Genomic DNA, 19,079 nt, shown 5'->3' with positions numbered 1-19,079 from the left:
AGATGTGGACTTTGGGAAGTGATTAAGTCATGAGGGTCCTGCCCTTCTAAATGGCATTAGAACCATTATTAAAAAGGGCTCTAGGTTGAAGAAAGCCTTGCCTTTCCACCTTCTGCCACATGACGACATGGCAACAAGGTGCCATCTTGGAAGCAGGGAGCAGGTCTTAACATGCGCCAGTGCCAGTACCTTGATCTTGGACTTTTTAGCCTCCAGAACTGTCGGAAATAAATTTCTGTTGTTTATAAATTGCTCAGTCTGTGGTATTTTGTTATAGCAAACAGATTAAGACATGTGACTGTTATATAGTCTGTTTGCTTTTAAGACAGTCCAATCTTTAGTTTCAAAGATTTTTTTTTCTAACTTTAGTGGGAAGCCATTGGCACACTTTTAGCAGAGAAGAGACATATGATTTATGTTTTAGAAAATCTCTCTAGCTTTATATAGGGAATTGGCCATATGGGAGCAAGTGAAGAAGCAGGGAAACCAATTAGAAGACTACTGCAGTTGGGCGCAGTGGCACATGTTTGTAATTCCAGCTATTCTGGAGTCTAAGGAGGAAAGATGATGTGAACTCAGAAGTTCAAGTCCAGTCTGGGCAACACAGCAAGACCCTATGTCTTGGAAGGAAGGAAGAAAGAAAGGAAGAAATGGAGGAAGCAAAAAAAGGAAAAAAGGAAAGAAAGAAGGAAGAGGGAAGAAAGGAAAGAGGTGAAGATATTAAAAACTATATTTCTTAATATCTGAGAAGGAATTTGCACCATGTAAAGGAAGCAGACTAAAATGAATCTTGGCTGGGCACAGTGGCTCATGCCTGTAATCCCAGCATTTTGGGAGGCTGAAGCGGGAAGATCACTTGAGGCCAGGAATTTGAGACCAGCCTGGGCAACATAGTGACACCCGATCTACATAAAATAAAAAACATTAGCTGTGCATGGTGGCACATGGCTGTAGTCCCAGCTACTGGGGAGCTGAGGCAGGAGGATCGCTTGAGCCCAGGAGTTCGAGACTGCAGTGAGTCATGATCGCACCATTGCACTCCAGCCTGGGCAGCAGAGTAAGACTCTGTCTCTAAAAATAAAAATACATAATAAATAAAAAGAACCCCAAGGTATATGATTAGAATTAAAAGTATCAGCATCAAGTCAGGTATGAAAACACACACACACACACACACACACACACACGTACATAAATAAAAATAGTTACAATCATATGCTTGTATACATACACATGTACATGTGTATATACATACAACATTTCCTAGCTCTTTCTACTGAAAATTCCCAATGTAATGACACCTCGGTAATGATGAACATGAGCACCCAGATCACTGTTTCATTCTTTTAATAAATGGTATCCTTCATGAAAAGAAATCAAGGGTTGGCTGGGCATGGTGGCTCACGCCAGTAATCCCAGCACTTTGGGAGGCCAAAGCAGGTGGATCACTTCAGGTCAAGAGTTTGAGACCAGCCTAGCCAACATGGTGAAACCCTGTCTCTACTAAAAATACAAAAAGTACCTGGGCGTGGTGGCACATGCCTGTAACCCCAGCTACTCGGGAGGCTGAGGCAGGAGAATCACTTGAACCCAAGAGGCAGAAGTTGCAGTGAATGGAGATCGTGCCACTGCACTCTAGCCTGGGTGACAGAGCAAGACTCCATCTCAAAAAATAAATAAATAAATAAACAAAGGGTTCTTTAAGAAATGGCTAACTCCAGGTGACCCAGGTCATTGTTTCATTCCTTTAATGAATATTATCTTTTATTAAAAGAAATCAAGGGTCCTTTAAGAAATGGCTAATGCCAGGGCTGGAATATGGAATGAAAAAATGTACCTGGTGCATTTTGTTATCTCTAAAAAACATATACAATGAGTGATGGAGATATGTCAAAAGGATACAGAAGCCAGTTTAACAGGGATAAAACTGGTCAAATCTGGTATAATATCCACATCACAATAAATAATAATATTATCAAATGAAAACTCAGTAACTAAAACTGGAATCCATGAATCCACACTAATATAAATAATAAAGAAATGTGAGAAGAGAAATGTATTGTTATAGTAGAGTATCAACTAATAATTGTAGAAAGAAGCAAATAAGCAGCCATTTGGCAACCCTCATTATGATGGTTGGCTCAGGTGGAAATTGTCAATGAATGCAATTGCTGGTGTGGGAAACTCGATGAGAAACGGGATATTAGTGTAAAATCCTAGAAGTCTTGCCTTCAAATGTTAATTGGTCTTAAAGAAAAATTGAGCCTTTGGAAATCTAGTAAACACTAACATAAACAGGCACCCAAGATCAAGCAGTGGAACAGATCAACATTGTGTGGTGCCTCCGGATATGAGGCACTAGGAAGAGCACAGCATCTCTTCTGTGATATTCCTGCCACAAATGCATGACTTGTGTCTGGTCATGAGGAAACATCAGACAGACCTGTGTTTAGGGTTGTCCCATAGAATAAAAGGAATCCATTCTTTAAAACCCAGGGACTTGAGAGAGAGTGAAATACTAAAATGTTCCAAATTGAAGGAATCTAAAGAGGCATGACCACTAAATGCAATGCAATTTCCTGTATAGGATACTGGACCAAAAAGAGGAAGAAAACATTGTTGGGACAGCTGGCAAAATATGATCAAAGTTTGTGGATTCAATGGTAGTGTTCTATCAACGTTGATTTTCTTATTGGCAGCCAACTATATTGATACTATTATAGCAGAGTGTCCCAGTTTAGGGCATGTATATACTGAAGTATTTAGGGAGTAGAGGGACATCAGATCGGGGGAGAGAGAGAGAAGCAATAAATATATATACATAGTAAAATATTAAGCAATCATCCAAACAAAAACGATTGCTTTGTTCAAGCCAGGCAAGGTGGCTCACATCTGTAATCCCAGCGCTATGGGAAGCTAAGCTAGCAATATTGCTGGAGGCCAGAAGTTTGAGAACAACCTTAGCAACAAAGTAAGACCCCATCTCTATAAACTATTAAAAATTTGGCTGGGCACGATGGCACCAATTACTTGAGAGGATGAGAGAGGAGGATAGCTCGAGCTCAGGAGGTCAAGGTTGCAGTGACCCATGATCACTCCGTCTCACTTCAGCCTGGGTGACAGAGCAAGACCCTGTCTGAAAATAAAAAAATAATTTTGTTCTATTCTGGCAACATTTCTATAGGTTTGAAACTAGTTTAATTTTTTAATTTAAAAAGCAAATTGCAGTTCCTTAAATACATATGTATATACTTATATATATATTTTATTGGTTTATAAAATCCATCTGCTAATTTTTTCTGTTCCTAAAGTTATAATTCATCTTGGCCATATATATATGTATGGCCAATATGTGTGTATATATATTGTGTGTGTATATATATATAAAGAATCTATAAAGAACAACTATAAAGAACAGCTAGGCAATATTTCACAATCAGCATATCTAAATGGCAATACTGATAAAGAAATAAACATTGAATAGTTTTGTCACTGTCATCTATAATTTTATACCATCAGCTCAAAGTGGTGGGTCTGAGCCTTTCTCCAAAATAAATTTATGGCCATTTTTTATTATTTTTTCTAATTTTAAAAAGCCTTAAAAAAGTGGAAATAAGATATTTTTTAAAGCCTCTATTTTCTTCTTATAAACAATAAATATTATTTTTTATATTTTCCCATCATTGTTTGACCTTTTGGTGTTTTTTACACATGATCTTTTATCTAGGTTCATTGGCCGATGTCTTGTGAAAATATCAATCTTTTGAGAAATTGCTTTATCTTCTTTCTTATTTTGATTGTTTACTTCTTAAAATAACTTACATAGCTTGTGGTATAGGAGGTAGATACTAAACAATAAAATATGCAAGTAAAATTACAACTGAGATACGTGCTACGATCAAACCATAGGGAGGTGCATTTCTTCATATCTTTGTATCAAAGAGCAAGGGTTAGCTTTTGGTAAGGTGAGGCTGAAGAGGGAGATAGAGGACAAATTGTGAAAAGACTTGACCAAACGCCATGCTAAAGATTTTGGTCTTCATATTTAGAGCAAATAGGAAGTCTCTGGAAGGTTAATATATGAAGGATAGGGAGGAAAGAGAAACATAATCATTTTGAGTTTCAAAAATATTCTGACCACAGTATAGAGTTGCAGTCTCCAATATGGAGTATACAAGATGTTCCACTGGACAGCAAGGACAAAGTGTTCAAACTTGTACAAACACATATTAAAAACTTAAGCTTCATTAATATTTATCCCAGGGATTCACTTAGTCAGTATGACAGGTGTCATGACTCATTTAGGGTAGGTGAGGTAATGTAAGGAAAGGATGAGCGTTCCGCAGTGTTGACTTTCACATATTGACTGTGCCTCTGTTTATGTATGCCAGGTTAAGTAGCTTTATGAATATAGTGCTAGTTTAACTGAAATAATCTTCATAAAATAGACATAATCTTTAAAAGACTGCTGTAAAAAAAAAACCCATGTGATGAAGTAATATTAACATTGTAAGGCGTGGCAATTAAGAAACTTCCCTGGGTTTCTGACTTGCATGACTCCAGTCACTGGAATAAGAGAACTAGGTTTATGTGTATTACATTAAAGACAGTGCAGGGGCCCATGACTTTCGTTTGGATCATATGGGGCTCAGAGAAAAACTAAAGCAGACTGTTGGGTGTGAGTGTCTGGAATTTACAAATGTCTATACTAAACATTGAGTTGTCTAAGTACAGGTGGTAATTTAGGATGCATAGGCTTTAATGAAATCTTAACTTTAAATATCAAAATTTCAATTTTTGAGAGCTTCAAATCTCTCTTGATCTTTTTCTATTGTCTATAATTAGAATTCTATATTTACTCTGATGTTTTTAAAGTTTTTCTAAAGTTAAGGGCAAATGTTTTCAATCTTAGAAGTTTTTTTTTAACTTTTTAAAAATAAGTAAATGTATTAATGCCATTTTACATAGGTGCTTGTTTAAAAGAGGCATTTGAAATCAGCTGTTTCACTTTTTAAAGTATGAAATTTTCAAACATACAGAAAATGAATTAGATAGATATGTACCCACCAACCACATTTAACAGGTTTATATTTTGCCATATTTGCTTCAGATTTTTTCTTAAAGAAATAAAGCATTACAGAAATAGAAACATATTTACTCTCATCTCTGCCCTCCTCTCTTCCCAGGTGTAACCACTAAACCTGTATTAGAGGTTTGACATTCTAATACATGTTTTTAAGGAAGAATGGGCTTAAGTTTAGCTATATCAATATGGATAAATCTTTAAAATAAATGTTACAGTTAAAAAATGAAGTTGAATGATACTTTAGTAGTTCACATGGTTAAATAAGAATACTAGTTAACCACAATAGCATTATCAAGGCTAACCAAAACATCACATTTCTTCATTCTTGGTTGGAATTTTTCAACGAGTATTGTATATGTATGTATCAACAATGAACAGAAGCCAGAGATTATTTTTAAAATTGTAGTTTGCTTGGTAGAAGTCTATTAAAACATAAAATTCTTTAACAGTAAAATTTGTACAGGATGCTAAGTGGGTAGGTGTGGTGGCTCACACCTGTAATTCCAGCACTTTGAGAGGCTGAGGCAGCAGGATCACTTGAGCCCAGAAGCTGAAGACTAGTCTGGGCAACATAGCAAGATCCTGTCTCTACAAAAAAATATAAAAATTATCTAGTAATGGTGCATGCCTGTAGTCCTAGCTACTCAGGAGGCTGAGGTAGGAGGATCACTTGAGCCTAGAAGGTTGAGGCTGCAGTGAGCCATGATCGTGCCACTGCACTCCACTCTAGGTGACAAGAGTGAGACTCTGTATTAAAAAAAAAAAAACATATGTGATCCTAAGTGAAGTGAGGAAAACACTGGGACAATTTCTGGTTTAGAACATATGCCTGACTACACAAAATTTGAGTCCCTGACTATGGTTAGTTAAATCTGTAAACTTGAGGACATAATTTGTGCTAAACTCTGTGGTTACAAAGATAAACATATGACCTAAACCTTGCTTTCAAGCATTTCAAAGTTGTAGAGCAGAGATATAAACAAATCGTGAAACAGCATCATAAGCATTTTAGTAAAAATGTGGAATGTAGAAAGTTCCAAGGGAGAGGGGGCAGTATCTACCTAATTCTGTGTTGTGGATTTCTTTCAGGTTTTGCCATCAATATAACCAACATTTTTGGTCTACAGAACAGTTAACACATAATATTGCAATGCTCTTTTTCAACTGGTTTTTGAGGCACAGAGAAAAGCTCTGTCTTGAACATAGAGCACTGCTGTCCTTCTAAGTAGAGCTTCGGGCTGGGTGCAGTGGCTCACACCTGTAATCCCAGCACTTCGGGAGGCCGCGGCAGGTGGATCACTAAGGTCAGGAGTTTGAGACCAGCCTAACCAACATGGTGAAACCCCATCTCTACTAAAAATAAAAGAATTAGCCAGGCATGGTGGTAAGCGCCTGTAATCCCAGCTACTTGGGAGGCTGAGGCAGGAGAATGACTTGAACTCAGGAGGCAGAGGTTGCAGTAAGCCGAGATCATACTACTGCACTCCAACCTGGGCAACAAGAGCAAAACTCCATCTCAAAAGAAGAAAAAAAAACAAAGCAGAGCTTTGACATAAGTAACTCCAGTTCTGTGTCATAAATCATCAAGTAGATGAGCACTCAGGTTTTGTGTATGGGAAGAAAATAATTTTTATATAAAAATGAAACAAATTATGAATGACCACTAAGGTCTCTTGTTCTTTATGTCTAAGATATATTTTATTTTACTTAATTATCCATCAATTTTATTCTCAATTATTAGTCTCAAATTACAAACTTTGATATACACAGTTAATTATATTTCAAACTAAATGTCTAAAAACCTTAGTTCTCAATCACACAAGCCCCTATGTGGGTATATCAGGGCACCAGAGAGTCTGGTGAACATTTTAACTGAGTTCCAAACATTACAATTACACTAGCAAAGTGCTTACCCCTTGTCTCCTCTGAATCCCAGTGCCTTGACCTATATCCCATTCCCTTGACCTATATCTCATTCTAAATTCACTCTTATTGTCACCTAAGAAGCAGTAGGCCAAGTGAAAGAGAAGGATAGAGGAGATGGGGAAGGAGGGTTGGCTAAGGGAGGAAAGGAAGGAAGAAAGAAGAGAAGAAGAAAAGGAAAAGGATCTGAGCGGGAATGCCTACTCTGTCCTTATTTTTTTTAATTAAAAACATTTTGATATGTAATATTTATACATATTTATAGGACCCATGTGATTCTAAAAAAATTTTTAAGGGTACAAGTGATATTTTGAAACATGCATACAATGTGTATTGTTATTTAATCTCTGGGGGTCAGTTTTCTCATCTGTAAAATGGGGGTAAAAATACTTTCCCATTCAGGTTTGTAAAGAGTGAATAGACTACAAATAAATTATTTAGTTGAGCACCTCACCACATTGTAGGCCCTTCAAAATAACTATTATTTATTGAGATTTTTATCTTTATGCAGCCCAGAAGCATTAGTAGGCAAAAAAAAAAAAAAAAAAAAAAAAAAATCAGGAAAGTCTTTGGATGAAAGAAATTCATATGTAATGATGGAATTGTTAATATGTGTGTCATACAGCAAATGGACTTGAATTCCTCCGCTTCTACCATTTACTGGTTTTATGACTTTGGGCAGATTGCTTAACCTCTGAGCTTCCTCTACCTCATTCCTTAAATGGGGATTATAATGTTAACAAGTTTATAGTATAAGATTTGAAAATTAAATGAGATAATGTGCACAAAGCACTCAGCACAGTGCCTGCACACAGTGAGGGCTCACATTAACTGTGCCACTTTGCAGTCTGGACACACCACTCTGCACCTGAGAAACTCCAGAAATCTGTTCAACACCCGAGTTTGCTTTTCACAACTTTTGTAATTTTTTTTTTTTTTTTTTTTTTAGACAGAGTTCCACTCTGTCACCCAGGCTGGAGTGCAGTAGTACAATCTCGGCTCACTGCAACCTCTGCCTCCCGGGTTCAAGCAATTCTCCTGCCTCAGCCTCCCAAGTTGCTGGGACTACAGGTATGTGCCATCATGTCCAGCTAATTGTTTTTTGTATTTGTAGTAGAGACAGGGTTTCACCGTGTTAGCCAGGATGGTCTTGATCTCCTGACCTCATGATCCACCTGCCTCAGCCTCCCAAAGTGCTAGGATTACAGGCTAAGCCACCGCACCCAGCCAACTTTTGTAATCTTGAACAAATTGCTGTGTTCCTGGGCCTCCGTTTTCTTATCTAAACATTTTTAGAAAAAAGTGGAAAAGTGAGATAGATGAACCATAAAGCCACTACAGGGATTAAGTAAGAAAATATATGCAAAATCACACATATCATAAAGCCTTATATGAATGTATGGTAGCGTTTGATCATGCCAAGTATTCATTTCTTTAACCCTCTCTTCTCTTGACATATGTGGGATATTCTTCTCTTTCTAGCCTCTAAATCTCCATGTTCCCTTAGGTTTCTTCATCAAACTTTCTCTGACCTTGTTGAGTTGACACACTTTCCTCCTGTGCTCTCAATTCACATGGCTCCAGACAGTACCATATGTGAGTGACACCCAAGAATCTATTTCCAGGGCTTCTGTCCCTTCTGAGCTTCTGATTCAAATCCCCACTTGCACATCCCACATAAAATTAAACTTTTCCAAAATTAAATTCACTATCTTCTGCCTTAGAACTCACCCCTTTTTCACTTCCTCTAATTCAATGAAATTCAAGTCCTATCTAATTAAACTCCTAGTGTCTCAAAATTCACTTTTCTCCTTCTTGTCACAGACCTAATTCAGACCACCACCATCTCACCTGAATTATTCATTGGTGTTTTAGTTCGTCTCCAAGACTGTCCTGAGCCCTCCAACCCATTCTATAGACCACAGACAGTATGAATGAATTGTCCCCAAGCCAGGGTTAGATGAGCTTCCTTTTCTTCAGTAACAACATGTGTACTCACCCCCATTGCAGTAACAATGATACTCCCCTGCCCATCTATCCCCATACACATACATTCACATTTTATAATTTCCACAAAGGAAAAGACATTTTGTTTATTTTCATTTATTTTTGTGTACCTACTACCCAGCTAACTGCTTCATACACTGTAGTTCTTTTAATGTTTGAATGAATAAACGGAATAAGTTTGAGTGGAGCAGAACTTGAACTCAATTTAATGAATTTACTGATTATCTCTAGTTTGTCCTAGCTTCAATTCATCAGGAAAAAACAGTGTAGGGCACTCAAATATTTACTGAGGAATATAAAAACATAAGATACATTGATAAATGACAAAACTGAAATAGCTGAAACATGTTTTTAAAAAACACTAAAAATAACCAGAGATAACAATTTTGAATTTGCCTTTGCACTGCCACAATGGTTTTTACTGATCAAGTTTACAATTAGGTTCACAAGCCACTTGAGAGAGAGAGAACAGGACAACAAAAAGGTCAAAGAGAATTATGGCATTTTTTTCCAGGATATCTGACTTCCAAATAATGGGAGTCTCATAAAGAAATCAGAAAAAATAAAGAAGAGGAAGAAGGTATTCAACAAATGATTCAAGAAAATTTTCCAGAACTAAAAAACATGAGTTTCCAAACTGAAAGGTGACACCATGATACAAGGTGTCCAGCACAATGGGAAGAAAAACAGTCCTATAAATGCACATGACTGAGAAACTTCAGAACATCACAAATAGAAAAGAAGATGCTAAAAGCTTCCGGAGAGGTGGAAAGGAGAAAGCAGGTCACATACCAACAAGCATGAATCTGAAGGCACCAGATGTCTCAGTACCAAAACTAGTACCTGCAACATAGTAGAAGAATCCCTTCAAATTTTAAGAATGAAGTATTGCAAACCTAGAATTCTACACCCTGTCTAACTATAAATTACGTGCGATGGTAGAATCAGGACGTTTTCAGATGGGCAAGGTCTCAAAGTTCACCTCTCAGGCAGTCTCTCAGGAAGCTACTGGAAAATATGCCCCACCAGAAACAGGAGAGTAAATCAATAAAGAGGAAGTCTCGGGATCCAGGAATAAGGATCTCAGACAGAAGGAAGGTGAAGGAAATATCCCAGATGATGTGACAGTATATCCCAGGAAGACAGCTGAGGGGCAGATGGGGAAGACAAGCAGCCCAGATAGGAGCAGCAGGGTGGAAAGTGTATCTTCAAGACAACAGGGAAACTGAGATTTCCTGAAGTGTTAGACTATATTAAGAGGAACTCAACACTTTGTGAAGCAACACAGGATGACTCTGGTAGCCATGAGCACACAGAAAACAAAGCAAAAAAATTTTTTAAACGATACAATTTAAAGTACCCAGAAAACAAAGTGTAGAAGAAATAATTACAATCCTGATATACTACAAGCATCAGCTATGAATGATATCTAATTGGTCATAATGAAAACTGAACATTGGTTTAGCCAAATAAAGCCGTAGCTATACTGAGAAGAGAAGGAGAAGGTAACTGTGATTGAGGTGGTAGGAGGGCAGGGGTTAGAAATAAGAAATTAACCAACAGTATAATAAAAATTTGAAAAAATAGCATTAAATGAGTGTTCTTAGACTTATAGCAGTAGACACCAGGAAAAAGAGCTGAGGGAATTAAAAATGGTTTTCTCTGAGGAGCAATAATCAGGGGAAGGAACAGAAGAATGCTGTTTTTAAATTATTAGCCCTGTGAAATATTTGACTTTTTAAGCTATGTATGTGCATAGCTTTGAAAATAAAAATTCAGCTTAAATAGTAGAAAAATTGACTGCTTTATATTCAGAAATTCAAATATAATTTATAAATAATGACAAATAACATCTTAGATGGTTGACCTAGGAAAACAAGTAATGAACATGTTTAGATCTATGTGATTTCCTGCTGGCACATACTAAAGGTAATAATTCATAGCTAGCAATACTATTAGCATACTTTCTGAGATGTGACATTTCCACCTTCAATTCTATCATTGTATACTATAACTATTTGTTCTGCCAAAATTAAAAGGAGCTTTCAGCTGCAGAGTCCTATATGGCACCCAGTAATCCACCTCTTGGTTTGATACCTGGAAAAATTTCGATGTAAGCAGGGAATGAAAATAATGTTTTCATCATTCATTGCCATCATGGTATGTTTGTCACAATTGTTTCAATTTACTCCCACACTTATAGCAATGAGAACTAACACAGAACTAGCATTTAGTTAACTGCTGTAAATGCCAAAACAAAACAAAATTTTGACACTGTAAAAGCCATAAATATTTTCATGAGGTCGTTCTGCTGTACTGTAAATAGTTGCAAATTATAGATGTTTTGGAGAGATCATCAGTTTTAAAGCTCTTAGAACTCAAAAGGTCTACTGCTGTTATTAATAATTGATATTTCATATGACTATTTAATAGCCGTATAAATTTATCAGCATTGCACAGGAGGGAGATGTGTGACTTCTCCCTTTTTTTTAATCAGTGTGTTTTTAGGTGACTAGTGATAATTCACCCAAAGCAGATAGGAAACCTTGGATATAACAACAAAAACCGAGGAGCAATCTGTTTCCTTTCACAATCCAGGGCTACCCATATTATTCAACCTATAAAAGGAAATCACACTCATTTTACATTTTTATTTCCATGCAGCTGTAATTACCAGGCAATGAACTAATGAAATAGGGCCTATAAAGAAAGGACAGCTTCCAAGAAATCAGCTATTTATCTTGTTGCTAGAGAAAAGAACTCTCTTCTAAGGAGGAATCCTGAACCATTAGTGATATAACCAGTAAGTTCTCAGTTTTCTGGACTGATAAATGGAAGTTGTTTTCAGATCTGAACCAAAGACCAGAATTCCATTGCATTGTTTTTAAGTCAGTGGAAATCTAAACCTCTTAAGTTTCAACTGAGGGACTAAAGGGAGATTAAAATCTTTCTTGTTGTATCTCTGAAAAAATATTCAAGATATTGCTAATTGTGGTTGCCTCTAGGAGGAGGATTGGGTGGATGAAGGTTAGGATAGAGGGATTTCTGATTACTGCATAACCATTCAATTTTGTACCACATGCATATATTACTATAACATTTTTTTACAAGTGCTATATGTGGCCAGGCATGGTGGTTCACGCCTATAATCTCAGTATTTTGGGAGGCTAAGGCAGAAGGATCTCTTGAGCCCAGAGGTTTGAGACCAGCCTAAGCAATATAGCAAGACCTCATCTCTGCAAAAACTAGAGAAAATTAGCTGGGTGTAGTGGCATGCACGTACAGTCCCAGCTACTTGGGAGGCTGAGGAGGGAGGATTGCTTGAGCCCAGGAAGTCGAGGATGCAGTGGACCATGATCGTGTCACTGTACTCCAGCCTGGGCAACAGAGTGAGAGCTTGTCTCAAAAAAAAAAAAAAGCTATATATGAAGATTTATCTATAGTCTTATAATCTTCATATATTTAAACTCTCACTCAGACATCAGTGCTGTCTGTTAGCACAACAATTACAGTAGTTTAGTAGTTTCCGTTCAAGAATATTCAGTAGAAACTCAGGTTCTACATTTATACATTCCCTGGCTTTTTATTGTTGTTGTTTTTATGAGCTTCTCTCTAACTTCGTGAGTGTGAGTGTGTGTGTGTATGGGTGTGTGTACACAGCTGGGAGCTGAATTTTTATGCTCCTTAAAAATCCTTCTAGTTTTATTTCTTTGAGAGATATCAAGGAATGGCAATGCCTATTAGCCATCAAGTAAGAGAAAAGGAATGCAGAGAGCATAGTAGTGTACTTAAATGGAGCTGTGGAGAATAATATAAATCAAAACTGTCATTCTTGAAGAGCCTAAAGTTGTACTTCTAGCTGCCACAGATGTCTAAAATAAGAATTAATCTGCACATTTTTATCTACTGATAAATACATTGTTTTTATTTGGCCACCACAAAATTGCTAGCATTCCCTCTTTTCACCATTTCTGTAACTCCTATCACTTTTATTTACCTGTATTTAAATAATCCACTCTTTAATACCTTAGGGTAAGAGTATGTTAAAATATGAGTGAGCTGGTTGAGAACTCTACTAACATTATAACATGATTTTTATTCCTTTCATGCAGCATTTCAATTTTTAAAAAGCTTTATATTTTCAATATCAAACTTAAGCTAATTTTTAAAAAGAAACGTTAACTGAAATTGATAATAGTCCTTCAATTTTTCAGCCAAATTTATAAAAATCAGACTGTGTTTATGTGATTTCTAGCAACTGGCTAAAAAATTGGAAAATGTAAAACTAGCTATCTGGTGTCAAGTAATTATTTTTACTGAATTTTGATGAATTATTTACCTCTTGGGTTAATGTGTATTTTAAAATCTATTAACTGGTTAATTCAGGAAGTCCAAATTTGTGTGTACATATAAAATTTTGAGAGTTGTTTTGTAAAAGCAGAGATACTCAATATTACCTGTGCTGGTCTCAAACTCCTGGCCTCAAGCAATCCTCCCAGCTCGGCCTCCCAAACCTACTGGGGTTACAGGGGTTAAGAGTTTTGTGGGGTTTTTTAAATGTATGATAACCTTGAATAAATTGATCTTCAATACATTTTCCGGGAAAGCTAAAGTGCTTCATCTACAAACACTTAAATCTAGAGCAGGGGTCCCAACCACTGGGCCACGGACTGGTACCAGTCTATGGCCTGCTAGGAACCCTGCCACACAGCAGGAAGTGATCAGTGGGGCTACAGAGCTTTACTGCCCAAGCTCCACCCCCTGTCAGATGAGCAGCAGCATTAGATTCTCATAGGAGTGCGAATTCTATTGTGAACTGTGCATGCGAGGGGTCTAGGTTCACGCTCGTTATGAGAATCTAATGCCTGATGATCTGATACTGTCTCCCATCACCCCCAGATGGGACCCTCTAGTTGCAGGAAAACAAGCTCAGGTCTCCCACCAATTCTACATTATGGTTTGTATAATTATTTCATTATATATTACAATGTAATAATAATAGAAATAAAGTTCCCAATAAATGTAATGTGCTTGAATCATCAGTCAGTGGAAAAATTGTCTTCCAGGAAACCAGTCCCTGGTGCCAAAAATATTGGGGACCACAGATCTAGAGCATTACAGAAAAACACAATGTGGTTGCTGTTTTTATGTAACTATGACTTACAAGTAGTAGCATTCCTCCCTCTTGCCCAATTCTGTCTTGTGTCTTGGAATTGAACACTCACCTCCCATTTATTCCATGAATTCGAAGAGTGTGTCTTGTACTTCTGGGGCAGATTTGTTCCAAGGGTGTGTACATCAGTTGCCTGGGTTCTTCCTTGCCATTTTTGAGGCATCAAGAGCAGCATCATCTTTTTCTTCCCCTGCTGGCTTCCCTGTTCTGTCTTCCTCAGTAGTAGAGGACTTTTGTTTGTTATGTCTGGCTTGGTAGGGACTCTCCAGGGGTCGCTTATTCTTCCCTTCCGCTTCCCTCAATTCCTATTCCCTTTCATCCTCTCTCCAGGTCCAGAAGCTGGTTTTCCTCTTCTGATTTATGCCTGAGGCAAAGCAGCTGTCTTTTAAAGATAAGAGCCAGAAAATAGATATCAAACAGACATAAAGAATAACATAGGAAAGACAAGAAGTCCCTAAAAATAGCTTTGTCATTAGCTGTTTTTATGCTGAACACCCAGATTTATTTCCCATTGTCCTTTTGCTTGAACAAACCAAGTCAGTCAAACTACCTCACCTGATGAGAAAGAAAATGGTGAAAAGGAAATCCTCTAGGCCAGGCTGATTTAACCAAAGTAATATAATATGAAAAGTGTCTAACTTGAATCTTCTTTTTTGGTAAATATTAAAATTATAGCGTAACCACAAAGGAAGAGTTTGGGGATACAAACAAAGAATAGGATAAAAAGACTTACTGGAAGAAAATGAACTGTGAATACCAAGTAAAATGATAAGTAAAGAAAGCACATGCATATAATATATATATTTAAATAAACATGCATAAGAAAGCATGAAGCATAGTATGATTTTATATACTACATATTCACGGGAGGATCGAGGAGGAGAAGTCAGAGTTGAATGGCTGCACTCATTGAGCAGGAGAAACCCTGAGATTCCAAAGAATAAGGTAAATTGTCAGCTGCCACTGCCACCTCTATCTTTCCTTTTGGGAGCTGTGGTCCCAGAAGAGGCAGATGTAGAAGAGAGCCTTTAGGATGAGAATGATGGTCCCAGTAATGCTTTGCTTCCCTGGATATTCCTCAAGGGTAAAATTGCATCACAAATGTATATGCATCAAGAACTAATGTAACTGTTTCATCTGTAGGAAGTAAATTACAATGTAGTAAAGAGAAAAGTCAATGCATACTCTGCATAGGGGTTATGTGCATGGGTTTCAGTGTCAGACAGGCAGTGTTAAGACCCTAGGACATGTAATCTAGAACCTTGTTACACAATGTATGATCCACAAGCCAACAGTGTTGGCCTTGACCTGGGAGCTGATTAAAAATGCAGAATCTCAGGATTCACCCCAGACCTACCAAGTCAGAATTTGGAAATTATCAAGACTCTTGGGTGATTCTTTTGCACATAAAGTTTGAGAAACACTGGTCTAGGGTAAGTTTCTTAATCTATTCATGTCTCAGCTTTCTCATTTCTAAAATGGGCATAATAGTACCTACTTCCTAGAGTTGTGGGAATTAAATGAGGAATACATGTAGAGAGATAGCAAATTTCCAATAACTGCTAATGAAGACAAGTCATAAAATATGGTTCAGGATTTTGAAATTGAATTCATGCTCTGCTGCACACACAATTAAATTTAACTAAAGCTGAGTTTTAATTATAAATGCTAACTGACTTTTATGACCATTTCTCCAAATGAAATAGTCACTTAAAAATGAGTAGATTCTAAAAGGGCTGTCAATACTAATTGACTTAGCTATGCAAGTCACTTTATTTTTTGAGAAATTGATTTCCTTATCTGAGCATAGGGCAGTTCAGCTAAGATCCTTTTTAATTCTAAGTTTTGAGTTTTAGTTATTTGCTGTGAAAACTAATACTCTTTTTCACTGATTAATCTGGAAGATCACAAATTAGATATAATGATGGTATAATTCCTAACCTTTCTAATTGATGACTATTTTAACTTAGAAAGAAGAGAAAAGCACAAAAAAGGAAAGGTGACCAGAATAGGATACAAAACCTGAGAAATATCTTGTGGATCTCTGTTTTCATTTCTATAAGTATAAGGTCTCTAAGGCTGCAGTTAAATATGTTGTTGGAGGTTCTTAAACATCACTGCATAAAAATCACCTGAGCCTCTTGTTAAAAAAGACGAATTGCTGGGGCCCCATCTGTAGATATTCTGATTCATGAATGAAGCCTTGAAATTCATAACAAACAACCTGGGAAATTATAATGTAGGCAGAACACAATTTGAGAAACACCGTGCTAGGTGATTTTTTTTCTCATGTCAAACATAGTTTGATTCTTGCATATTAGATCATATAATATAAACATATTTTCTACCACCCATATATAAATATTCATAAATCTTACTATCATATATAAGTAAAACTACTGTCATTTGGGAAATATGAATATGAGTTTCAACTTTGATATAAGCTCTACATTGGGCATGATAAGCATCAGGTAAGCAAATAATTTAATGTCTGTGTTTCTCTTTGACTTTAACTACAAAATAGAACTGACCTAAAAATGTTCTTGAAAGGATCACATGAAATAAGTATTTCAAAAGCTCTAAAGCAACTTTAAATGTATTGTTTTTGATAATATTTATTCAGTTCATAATTCTTTTCAAGTTTATAAACTTATTGAAGGTAAGGATTGCATCTTTTAAATTTCTTTTAGTGGATAGCTATTTTTTCTGCCTGCCTGACATTTCTTCCCCCTTGCTTTGGTAACAACATCCTTGCTTTCCTTTGGGGAACCTCTGTTCTTCCATTATCAGTTCATGTTGGGGAAGTGGGGGAGTGGTTCAAGCCTGGGTCTAGCAATGAGCCTGTGATCTGCCTAGCAGATCAGAGCACTCTATTTTTCCTAGCACTGAAAATGGTTCAGGAATTTGTAAGTGACACAAGCCTGGCCAATAGGAGCGAGCCCCAGAACTTTTGCTGAAATCTTTGAGAAAGAGAACCCCCTTTTTTTTTTTTTTTGAGACAGAGTCTTGCTCTATCACCCAGGCTGGAGTGCAGTGGCGCGATCTCGGCTCACTGCAACCTCTGCCTCCTGAGTTCAAGCAATTATCCTGCCTCAGCCTCCGAAGTTGCTGGGATTACAGGTGCCCACCACCACGCCCAGCTAATTTTTGTATTTTTAGTAGAGACAGGGTTTCACCATGTTTGCCAGGCTGACCTGAAACTCCTGACCTCGTGATCCGCCCCCCTCGACCTCCCAAAGTGCTGGGATAACAGGTGTGAGCCACCGTGCCTTTTTGAAGTAGATAAACCAGTAGCCTAGAGTCGTGTTTGCTATCACAAAAGCAAGCATGGTTGGGAATACAGCCAATGCAAAAGAAAACAGAAATGAGAGTGTAAAAATGGCAGATATGTCTATGACATTGTTTAGGCCTTGAATTAATCCCATCTAGACTTTTCCAATACAAAAGCTTTCTCTCATTTTCTCTCTCCTACCTAGGCAATTATCATGCAGTTGGAGACTTTCAACAAATGTTGACTTACTTGTTTGCTAATGAAAAAAAAATCCTTAATCACAGATGACAAAGCAAAGATGTTCAAATTAATCATTGCAATGTTTTGGTGATTCATTCAAAAACACATTATATGCACATGTAGATAACTGAGAGTTCTTTTGTTTTAGTTTTTGTTTTGTTTTGTTTTTTTCAGTAATCTGCGGAGCAACCAAAAACATCTGTGTAACTACTAGACATTAATTTTAGGCACTATCCATAAGTTATCATTCTGCTTTGCATAATTCACCAAATAATCCCCATACTGAATACCAAAAACTGCTCAGCTTTAAGAATGAGTCAGACTGACTGTCTGGTTCTAGCTTAAAATCTAAGAACACAGAGCTCTCTGTTCTTTTGTTCCTTATTGTTTTTGAGATTTGAAAACTGGTCACTTCACTTCATCTCCTGCATCTGTAAGAGTTGACTAGAATATGGGATTCACAAAGCAGGTAGATATGAGGTTTTCTTCTTTGTTCATACCAAATTTTAAAAATTAAAAGGATGGCTTCAAGTAAATAATTCTTTATTCTTTTAACATGCTGCCATCATGTGGTTGCTTTGCTCATTCACATTCAAATGTCTCAAAGTTCACATTTATAGTGACTCTTACTCAGCAAGGTACTAAGAGGAAGCTCCCAAAGAAAATGAAGGGAAGAAAATACATTCTTCCCATAATCCTAGTGCAGAGGATGGTAGAAATATATGTGTTATTTGCCAAAATGCAAGGTAGAATGTGGTAGGAACCTAAAGAGACAGAGTACAAAGGAGACTCAGAAGGGAGAGTCAACTCTTAGATTTCAATGTATTAAAAAATTTAAAGCCGTAATTTTAGCACAACTGTTTCATAAAATGTGACAGTACAGTAATCCCTTGGTTAACGCCAGCTTATACCAAAATCCATGCATACTCAAGTCGGCCCCCACTATATGTGGGTTTTGTATCCTGTGAATACTATCTTTCCATTGTGTTTGGTTGAAAAAAATCCACCTGTCAGTGAACCTGTGAAGTTCAACCTTGTGTTGTTCAAGGGTCCACTGTATTTACATATATTATTAATTCCTTGCAACATCTCAGCAATCATCTCTGTTTTAATTCTGAAGTGCTTGAGACCAACAGAGAATATGCCAAATGTCTATGCAAGTTAAAAGTGAGAGTCTTTGCTCATAGTTTGGACTCATAGAGCTTTATATAGTTTACCTTATTGTCTCTGAGTCCTGAGTGGTGGATAAGGCAGGAAGATTTGAGATTTCATCGAAATTTTCTAACTTAAGAACTTTTTTTTACTGAACCTTGCTTTGTATGTAGGTGCTAAAAAATGTGGTTTAATTTGATTGGATGAATTCATGTAAAAATACTCAA

The sequence above is a fragment of the Pan paniscus genome, chromosome 3, assembly GCF_029289425.2.
Source record: "Pan paniscus chromosome 3, NHGRI_mPanPan1-v2.0_pri, whole genome shotgun sequence".
NCBI lineage: Eukaryota > Metazoa > Chordata > Mammalia > Primates > Hominidae > Pan > Pan paniscus.
This window is presented reverse-complemented; position numbering follows the sequence as displayed.